Below are 10,438 nucleotides of genomic sequence, written 5' to 3' on the forward strand. Positions count from 1 at the left end.
ACACGAAGATTTCCCCCTACTGAATCACGCTTTCAGCCTCGCCGCGATCTCTAAGCTAGCTCGATGAACTCACAACACAAGAGACGCAAGATTTATACAGGTTCGGGCCACCATTGTGGTGTAATACCCTACTCCTGTGTGGTGGTGGTGGAATTCCTCTTGGGCTGATGAAGAACAGTACAAGGGAAGAACAACCTCCTGAGGAGAGCTGTTCTTGTGCTTGGCGAACTTGTGTGGATGAGGATGATCTGAATGATCCCCCACCTTCTATGGTGGCTAGTCCTATTTATAGAGGCCCTGGTCCTCTCTCGAAATATTGAGCGGAAAGGGATCCAACAACGGAAAATTGGAAGGGTACAACTGGTACAAGCTATCCTGACTAAAGGTGGTCTTCGCCTGCCAAATGCGCCGGTGGTGACGCCATCTTGGGCTCCACGATGACCTCCGTCCTGCCGTCCTGCTGGCCTTGGTCTTATTCCACCGATATGGAAACATTTTCCTGATGCCTCGGTACTCCGCGCCTGCGCTTGCCCCCTTATCACCAAAGGGGAAACGAGGACACTGCGTGCGCTGGCGCCCGCCTGGCCTTGGTCGTCATGGCTTGCGTCATGGGAATGTCACGAGGTACCCCTTGCCTAGATCTCTCCGCCTCCTCGCGAGCCTATTTGGCAAGGCCGTTCTAGAGGAGGCCTTGTGTCAGGACCCCGACTCAATGCCACATCGATCTAGCATGTAACACCTCATATCACTTTGCGGCCTCACGCACGGTATTCCCACGGGTGTCGCCTTACCTTTGCCCGGGACCGTTTGCGCCTTTTGACACACGTATATGATAGTGTCGCTAACATCAATATGATATGGAGCCCGGGCTGACATGGCTAGTCGTATACCCAAAGTGGCACAAACTTACAGGGACAGGCATCCATGACCCAGCATCGAACATGTCGGTCATCAGCGAGTGAATCCAGGCTGTGGCACTGGGCTAGCAGGACTTCGGTGAACCGGGCTATAGCGGGCTAACGGGACTCCGGTATTCATCGCGTGACATTTCCCCGAGGGGACAGACACAGGAACGAAGAAGGACATATGTCGGCCAGCCTAAGTGTTCCGGAGCAGTAGCAAGCTACCATGGCTAAGTGGAAACACTAGGAGACATTTCCCGGTAAGAGAGGATACTAAGGATAAACAACTAGATAGTCAGCTCCCACACATACCAAGCATTTCAATAACATACACACAATATGCTCGATATGTGCAAATACAACATGGCATCACAACATGACTCTACGACTCAAGTAGTTTATTCAATAGGCTCTGAGGAGCGCGATATTACAAGCATGGGTCTCATGACCCAACATTCAGAGCATACAGATCAAGCACATGCGGAAGCTTATCATGTCTGAGTACAGACATCTACAAATGAAAAAGGCTGAAAAGCCTGACTATCTACCAGATTCTGCCGAGGGCACAAGATCGTTGCTGAGGTAACAAGCTAAACGTCAAAGTCCATGTGGAACTACTAGCAAGACTGAAGTCTCTAGTCCAGGTTTATCGCCTATTCAGGTTCCATCTACAGGGAGTCCGGCCGAGGTTTCCACATACGGCCCCGAATGATGTGTACAGGGTTCTGTGACACCAAACGGGCGCCCGGTATACCCGGCCACGTTCCTACCACATCACAGCCCACCCCTCCGGTCAGCGCTGCCCACGGCCTCCAGCATACTACAAACACCAGAAACTACTTGCAACTCCTGGACAGAGGACAAGGGTGATTAAGAAGCTGAGAGGGTCCATTGGTTTCGGGCCCAATGCGTGGTAGTAACTGTTTCATGGATCAAAAACACAGAACTCAGTTCCTGAGGACGGCTTCAATGAGACAACCCACCATGTACTCCTACATGGCCTCTCACCGCTACCTTTACCAAACCGTGTTCACACACTGAGCTCACACACAGTAGGACATGTTCACACACCTCTGATTCATCCCCGATGAATCAGACCTGACTCAACTCTAAGCAGTAGCAGGCATGACAAACAAGCATCAATGAGTAGGCACATCAGGGATCAAACAACTCCTACTCATGCTAGTGGGTTTCATCTATTTACTGGGGCAATGACAGGTCATGCAGAGGATAAAGGGGTTCAGCTACTGCAGCAAGTAAGAGATGAATCGTTGTTGTCCTAATGAAGTAAAAGAGAGCAGGAGCGAGAGAGTAGGATTGTATCGGAATGAACAAGGGGGTTTTGCTTGCCTGGCACTTCTGAAGATAATATAGTTCTTCATTGGTGTCATCGATCTCGTCGTCGATATCACATCTAATGAGAGGGAACAAATATCGGCAACACAGAAGGAAACACAATCAATGCAATGCACAATATGATGCAGGATCATGACATGGCAATATGATGTGGTTTGAACTAATGCAACTAGCAGCAGGTTAAATGGAGTTGGTTTGAATCCAAGATTCAAAATCAAACTCCATATGTGAAGGTTTAAATGCCATTTATATGACTTGTGCTAAACAGCAGCTATAAGTTGTTCTAACATGCATGAAAATGATACAGATGGATAGATTGGATTTTTCTAATCATTTTTCATATATAAATTATTTAATTTGGAGTTATGGTTGAATTTCTATGAGTTTTAGAAGTTTAGATCATTTTCTGGAATTTCCTGAATTATTTTAAATCCAGAAAACAATTACTGCGTCAGCATTGCGTCGCTGTGACGTCAGCGGTCAACAGGCACGGTCCAGGTCAAACCTGACGTGTGGGGTCCACACGTCAGTGACTAACAAACTAATCTAAATAAATTAGTGTTAAACTACTACTAACTAAAATTGTCAGTGGAGTAAATTAACTTAATTAAAAACTAATCTAGGATTAGCTGGGGCCTGGGCCCACTCGTCAGTGACTCAGGGGGGGGGGTCAAACTAGGGTCCAAACCGGGTCAAACTCGCTGGAGTTGACCCGGGGCTCGTCGCCGGCAGGGCCACGGACGACGGAGAGGTGCGGGTTTCCTCCTCCGGCGACCAACTCGACGGCGGGCGTGGTTATCACGGTGGCGCGGGCGTGGCAGCTTCGGCCATGGTGCGGGCGAGCAAGGGAGAGGAGCTGGGAAGGAAGGGGCGTGTCTGCGAGCTCGGGGAAGGACTGGGTGACTGACCCAGGGCGGCAGAACGGCGAGGGGAGGAAGCAGGGCGGCGGGCAGCTACGTGGCGCACGCTGGTGCCGACGTCGAGCACCTGGCTGCGTGCCTGGCCAAGCCAAGAAGCTCGCTGGAGCGGTGGCTAGGCTGGGCCGGCAGGTGGGCTTGCCAGGTGGGTGCCAGGTAAGCCTCTGCTTTGCTTTGTTTTTCTTTTTCTATTTTTCTGTAAGTTTGTGGCTTTATTAAAAATACAAAAACGTTTCCAAAAATCCTGAAAATAGTTGTGGGCTCTGTTAGGATTATTCCTAGCAGTCCACACTTAAGTTTAGAATTAATTGAGCAATTAAAATAATATATAGCATTTTAAATGCCCAATTGCAAATACTATATGATTTAATTCAGTGACCAAATATGTCATGGAAAAATGTGCAACACCTCTGGTTATGGTTCTAGCATTTTCCAGAAATGATGAACATTTTTGAAAGCCATTTGGATTCACTGAAAATATTTTAGTTGAACCTAGTGAATTCCTTTGATGCTAGGGTTTAGGCAATCCCCATTTCAAGTTTCATAAAATTTAAACATGATGCATGGATGCTTATGCAAAGACAGGCAAGGTCTGAGCTAGGGCTGTGACAACTCACCCCCACTAAACAAGAATCTCGTCCCGAGATTCAAGCGTAGGGTAAGGCGAATGGGGGAACGCAACCTAACACAATCTTCAAGATCCAAGTTGCACTTCATAAGATCATTGATTCGATCACGATCTTTGGCTCGATGTCATGCTCCGAGAACTCCAACTATCAGGACAACGAGAGGAAAGGGAAAACTCGAGAAGGATCGATCTTCTCGAAGATCGAACAACCGACGATCAACTCGCGGAATGAGACATTGAACATTTCTCGAGTTGAGACCTGAAACATACATCCAGGGGGATGGAGTGGAACAGATGGCGAAGATTCACTAGGTAGACAACAATCCCGCCTTAAGAGGGTGGTGACTGGTTGTCAACGTACCGAAGGGTGGATTTGCCATGATACTATAACGAGACATCTTGAGGCACGTGACTCGCAGAAATATTCCCTTAAGTGGCAAAAAGAATTACCTTTGATTGAGAGATCATTGAAACTCTTTATACCAGCCTAAGGCAATTCTCGAGCGATCATTTGGAGGGGTTGGGTAGAATGGTATACTCGGACCAGAATAGATGATGTGGATTACCTTGTTGAAAACAATGCCATAGATGATTTTGCTTATCATCGGCAATAGACGGGACCCAAGGTAGAATGGCACAATGGCAACGCAAGCTAGAACAAGGTGCAAATGCTGGGAATGACTCTGGTCACTGGGGAGAGGCTCAACAGTAGAGAGTGATTCCACTGTTGGAGTGGTTATAGCATAACCGAAAAGACTAGGAGCAATCCCAGTTAGTGCTAGTGATAATACATAGTGCTTGTGCGTGCTCTCAAGAACTTGAGCACTTCCATATTCATCAAGGTTTTACCAACACCCATGTTAAGGATCCTGGCAACACAACATACTACCATGATGAATATTGGTGGAGAATGCAGATGCAAAGGAAGATAACACTTTCTCAAATTTCACCTTAGCGAGGCCAAGGGGACGAAATCTGGATGGTCGACCGAGAGACATTTAGCACTCCGCTTCTAATGTTCTCCTTGATGTGCTAGCGTAACCCATTTATTGACATGGTTTGGTATCTAGAACATCAGGTAACAGGTCGGACTTCGGAAACACAAAAATCCATAAGGGACAACTAGGGAGTAAATCCTACGAATTCCTTATGGGGAGGTGGCCAACTTCCTCAATCAAGATGCTACAATAATAGGTCTTCCGGCTGGGTGTATTGGCCACGACATCCACTTTACCGGTTATCAAGAGACCAATATTATAGTTCTTGGGAGATGTTCCAACCATCATATCTGCCTAAGATTCAGATCTGGTTGGTGTCAGGATATTCCAAACTCATCAAGTCTAGAAAGAAAAATTAAAGTTTGCAACACAAATTGACGAGATGACATTTCAAGATTCTCTAGAAATGAACTACGATAACAAGCTCCAAAACATGAGCTGGTTCTGCTACAAACATGTGAACACGTTGTCCCAGACAAACATGATCCCATGATAGTCTTATAATAAAACACTACTGAGTTCCGGTGGGGAACCATCATCGAGGATATCGAAGTCCTTGCACAGGGTATACTCTTAAGAAGGAGCTTCTTCTCCTTGAACAAATCAATCAGTGGCTTGGTGTGCTACAGAATACATATGGAGTGGAGGTAATTAATCTACCAAACCATAGTATACTTTGCACATGTGTGACTAACTCAGGATGATTCCAAGGAAGCAACATTGACTTTATCGAATTCACGGCGGCAACTTGCATCAAATGCACATGAATTAGAGGAAGTCACTTCTTCCATCCAGGCATATGCTTCGTGAGTTAGCACGAAGAAATGCTTTCAAAAGTTTCCAATACTAGCTTAATGTTCAACAAGATTATGGAGAAGATAAAGATGTTGTCGATGGGCTCAACAACAATTCATCCAGTTTCCATATAAATGGAATTCCATAGTTATGAGAACACGATGATAGCATTGGTCAGAACAAAAGATATAATGGTGTATACTCGAAGGATCAACCACGAGTAAGACAACATTAAGATCATCGTTGGTTCTGATTTGATTTGAGAATAGCCCACACTCAAATCAAAGTTTTGATAAGATAGTAGGTCCAACAACTGATCACAGGGACCAATCGATGAAGATATCATCTTTTTTCAACACACATATACGAAGAGATATCCCTTTGGAATGAACTAAGTCGGACAAAGCTTTTATCTTCCAACTCTCCAAGTTGTCGTTCAGCTTAACCAACTAGCTCAGGGGTATCCAACATAGACTCTTGGAGAAAGGGTGGTTTATAGGGATAAACCAACTTGATCACGAACTCAACATAGCGGTCAGGTGACGACCTGGTGATACTTCCTAGAAGATATTCAGAGAATCACGAACCACCGATATGTTACTAAGCTCGAGAACAATCTTGCTTTTCAGGGCAAGATGACATGATCAAATGAGCAAGGGATTGACAAAATCCTAACTCACCGACTGAAGAGTGCTCCGAAAATAGGGACTAGGTAGCACAATCAACCATAGGGTGATGATTAAATAATCAACACGCTAAGAATGAGGTTGTTGTCCATTTAACTACCAAGCAACAGAGTTGCTAGGAGTATAGATTTCACACATCATGATTCACTTGTCGGTGTTCTGGTTACAATAACAGAGAACCGAGGAATGAATAAGGATGGCGAGAAGTATCACTACGTCAAGAATTCACAAGAGATGGTGCAATTCTCATGACAATCCCGATGTAAATAGGGTAACACTCCAAGGTGGAACAGACCAAAAGCTTGATTGCATTTGATCTACGGAATACAACTGCTTTGACCCAATCCTAGAAATGGATGAGGTACTGGAGTTTGTTTCTCCTAGTCATTCTGAACTAGAATGGCTTGACGGACCACAAGAGTAATAGGTATTGATGAACGAATGCACGCATACTCTTGACTATCAAATGATAGACGGGGGTCAGAATATAGCTAAAAAGAACAACTCAAGGAACATATAACTTTCTAAGTTGTGGATGCATAGATTAGTATGTTGAACCAAGTTCAACAGGTTTCTTCCAGAACCCATGCATAGAAGGTAGGACTGACAGAGTCACAACATAGAATCGAGAACTCATCGAGAGCACTTTTGTTGTAATCTTTTGGTTCAAAGAACTTCTGCCATAAACGGTCCATAGTATTTGGAAGAAGGAAATACCATGGACCTCGAGGACTATCGCAAAGGTTACTAACATCCTAAAGGAACTAGCAAACACTATCAACATGAAATAAGTAGTGTGAATCTCGAGTTCAGAAACCCAGAAGTAGAATACCTACTACTAAGTGGCATCACGGGATGCTTTCGAGAATAAAGGCCAGAATCATCACACTGGGACACAAATCATGGCTAGATTACTAGATGATCCCCTAAGACACCTAGGGTCATAATAAGAACTCCAACATATATGTCGAGGCAATAGAATACCTCAACTCAGCAATTAGTGTGATTAACCTGGCCCAAAGGAACATCAAAACCAGAGGGAAAGGATTTGCAAGTGCATAAGATTGTTTAGAGACCTGGGATGACTCGGACATCATAACGGCTGTAAATGCTCAAAAGGATTTAAGACATCCTGCAACAAAAATGGTGGCCTAACCACTCAATCATCATAATATCCAAGTTCTGAGATCGACTGTGAACACACGGAGATAGTAGGAGCTAAACTGAGGCTTAAGTACAACAATCTTATAAGTCTACAGATTAGTAACACGTGATCCTGGTAGAAAGAAGAGAAATCCTAATTTCTTAACCCCGTAGGAAAGATGAGATGACTCGGATCAGAAGGGCATAAGGTATAAGGAGTAAAAAGAGCCTTATGTTCCATCCCACAATCAATTCCCTTATATAACTAAAGAATTTCTAGACTCAACTTTGACCAGTTTGGCTTGGTAATCCTACAGGCAGTCAGGCTCTGATACCAAAGCTGTCAGGACCCCGACTCAATGCCACATCGATCTAGCATGTAACACCTCATATCACTTTGCGACCTCACGCACGGTATTCCCATGGGTGTCGCCTTACCTTTGCCCGGGACCGTTTGCGCCTTTTGACACACGTATATGATAGTGTCGCTAGCATCAATATGATAAGGAGCCCGGGCTGACATGGCTAGTCGTATACCCAAAGTGGCACAAACTTACAGGGACAGGCATCCATGACCCAGCATCGAACATGTCGATCATCAGCGAGTGAATCCAGGCTGTAGCACTGGGCTAGAAGGACTCCGGTGAACCGGGCTGTAGCGGGCTAACATGACTCCGGTATTCATCGCGTGACATTTCCCCGAGGGGACAGACACAGGAACGAAGAAGGACACATGCCGGCTAGCCTAAGTGTTCTGGAGCAGTAGCATGCTACCATGGCTCAGTGGAAACACTAGGAGACATTTCCCAGTAAGAGAGGATACTAAGGATGAACAACTAGATAGTCAGCTCCCACACATACCAAGCATTTGAATAACATACACACAATATGCTCGATATGTGCAAATACAACATGGCATCACAACATGACTCTACGACTCAAGTATTTTATTCAATAGGCTCCGAGGAGCGCGATATTACAAGCATGGGTCTCATGACCCAACATTCAGAGCATACAGATCAAGCACATGCGGAAGCTTATCATGTCTGAGTACAGACATCTACAAATGAAATAGGCTGAAAAGCCTGACTATCTACCAGATCCTGCCGAGGGTACAAGATTGTAGCTGAGGTAACAAGCTAAACGTCAAAGTCACGTGGAACTACTAGCGATACTGAAGTCTCTCTGCAAAAACATAAAATAGGCAAATGTGAGTACAAATGTACCCAGCTAGACTTACATCAGAACTAACTACATATGCATCATTATCAACAAAGGGGATGGTGGGGTTTAACTGCAGGAAGCCAGCTTTGACTCTGTGGCTATCCTAAACTACGACTGCAAGTAACTATTTTGAGGTGGCGCACACGAGTCCACATATTCACCATATCAAAACACCACTATGGATCCGCTCCCGTCTCCCTACGAGAACGCCATCCATAGCACTCACGCTTATTTGGCGCATTTTAAAGTATCCACTTTCACTTGTCTATGAACTATACAGGCAACCTAGAAGTCCTTTTCCACGGACACGGCTATTCGAATAGATGATGTTAACCCTGCAGGGGTGTACTTCTTCACACACGCTCTCACCACTTACCGCCGTTTACACGACATGTACTCGGCAACCTTCAAGCGGAAGCCCAACGTGGGTGTCGGCCACGACCTACCTAAACACTCAAGTCTCTAGTCCAGGTTTATCGCCTATTCAGGTTCCATCCGCAGGGAGTCCAGCCGAGGTTTCCACATACGGCCCCAAACGATGTGTACAGGGTTTTGTGACACCAAACGGACGCTCGGTATACCCGGCCACGTGCCTACCGCATTACAGCCCACCCCTCCGGTCAGTGCTGCCCACGGCCTCCAGCATACTACAAACACCAGAAACTACTTGCAACTCCTGGACAGAGGACAAGGGTGATTAAGAAGCCGAGAGGGTCCACTGGTTTCGGGCCCAATGTGTGGTAGTAACTATTTCATGGATCACAAACACAGAACTCAGTTCCTGAGGACGGCTTCAATGAGACAACCCACCATGTACTCCTACATGGCCTCTCACCGCTACCTTTACCAAATCATGTTCACACACTTAGCTCACACACAGTAGGACATGTTCACACACCTCTGATTCATCCCTGATGAATCAGACCTGACTCAACTCTAAGCAGTAGCAGGCATGACAAACAAGCATGAATGAGTAGGCACATAAGGGCTCAAACAACTCCTACTCATGCTAGTGGGTTTCATCTATTTACTGTGGCGATGATAGGTCATGCAGAGGATAAAGGGGTTCAGCTACCGCACCAAGTAACAGATGAATCATTGTTGTCCTAATGCAGTAAAAGAGAGCAGAAGCGAGAGAGTAGGATTGTATCATAACGAACAAGGGGGTTTTGCTTGCCCGGCACTTCTGAAGATAATATAGTTCTTCATTGGTGTCATCGATCTCGTCGTCGGTATCATGTCTAACGAGAGGGGACAAATACCGGCAACACAGAAGGAAATACAATCAATGCAATGCACAATATGATGCATGATCATGACATGGCAATATGATATGGTTTGAACTAATGCAACTAGCAGAAGGTTAAATGGAGTTAGTTTGAATCCAAGATTCAAGATCAAACTCCATATGTGAAGGTTTAAATGCCATTTATATGACTTGTGCTAAACAGCAGCTATAAGTTGTTCTAACATGCATGAAACTGATACAGATGGATAGATTGGATTTTTTGATCATTTTTCATATATAAATTATTTAATTTGGAGTTACGGTTGAATTTCTATGAATTTTAGAAGTTTAGATCATTTTCTGGAATTTCCTGAATTTCCTGAATTATTTTAAATACAGAAAACAATTATTGCATCAGCATTGCGTCACTGTGACGTCAGCGGTCAACAGGCGCGGTCCAGGTCAAACCTGACGTGTGCGGTCCACATGTCAGTGACTAACTAACTAATCTAAATTAATTAGTGTTAAACTACTACTAACTAAAATTGTTAGTGGAGTAAT

Source organism: Triticum aestivum, chromosome 6B, assembly GCF_018294505.1.
Source record: "Triticum aestivum cultivar Chinese Spring chromosome 6B, IWGSC CS RefSeq v2.1, whole genome shotgun sequence".
In the NCBI taxonomy this organism is placed as follows: domain Eukaryota; kingdom Viridiplantae; phylum Streptophyta; class Magnoliopsida; order Poales; family Poaceae; genus Triticum; species Triticum aestivum.